The sequence below is a fragment of the Ziziphus jujuba genome, chromosome 4, assembly GCF_031755915.1.
Source record: "Ziziphus jujuba cultivar Dongzao chromosome 4, ASM3175591v1".
Classification (NCBI taxonomy): domain Eukaryota; kingdom Viridiplantae; phylum Streptophyta; class Magnoliopsida; order Rosales; family Rhamnaceae; genus Ziziphus; species Ziziphus jujuba.
In genome coordinates, this window is record NC_083382.1 from 24,458,032 (window position 1) to 24,459,156 (window position 1,125).

Consider the following 1,125-nt stretch of genomic DNA (forward strand, 5'->3'; position numbering starts at 1 on the left):
AGATACCCATAAAATTGTGGAAATGGAACAAACGTAGTTTAAACCATATTCGGATTTGGAGAGCTCCTGCATATGTTTTAGCACAGAAATATGTATATTTATTGGCTACCCTATGGAAAACAAGAGATGGAATATTTTATAATCAAAAGGGAAAAAAAGGTGATCATGAGTACTCATGCCATTTTCTTAGAAGATGATTATATGAATAAAATTTTAAACCTAAGAATAAAGTGGTTCTTAAAAAGCTTGACTCAATTCAAGATCTACCATAAACTCTTAGTTTTCGACCTATGTTTCCTGTTGATGTTCGAACAGGAAAAAATTTACAAAATGTATCCGAAGGTGAACAAACACAGGAAAAATCTCAGGATCAAATTCAAGAAACTCAAGAACAAGAACATAAGATCCTCCTGTACATGTACAACTACCAATACCGTAAACTCATAGTGAAAGAATGATACGTAAACTTGTAAAGTATGCTTTGTTATGAGAGACTTATAAAGTTATTTTAGATAATCCTAATGATGACCCTACCATATATGAAGAAGCATTGGAGGATGTTGATGTACAAGAGTGGAAAAAAGGCAATGGACCATGAGATGGAATTTAGGGATTCGAACTCAGTATGGTCTTTTATAGAAGCTCCTTAGGGTAAAACCTATTGGGTGCAAATGGATCTACAAGAGAAAGAAAGGACCAGATGGGAAGGTTGAAATCTTGAAAACTAGATTGGTGACAAAATGTTATATCTAGAAAGAGGGTATAGATTATGATGAAACATTTTTGCCAGTAGCCATGCTTAAATCTGTCCAAATTCTCTTAGCTGTAGCAGTAGCTTTCGATTATGAGATTTGACAAATGGATGTCAAAATATATTTTCTAAATAGGAAGCTGGTAGAGGACATCTATATGCAGCAACCGAAGGAGTTCATCGCAAAAGCTTAAGAACACATGGTTTGCAAGTTGCATAGGTCTATTTATGGACTTAAGCAAGCATCCAAGCCATCGAACATCGGGTTTGATCAAGTTATCAAATCATACGATCTTGAGAAAAGCTTTGATGAACTATGTGTGTATAAAAAGATTCAAGCTATAGTGGTAGTATTTCTGGTTCTTTACGTAGAT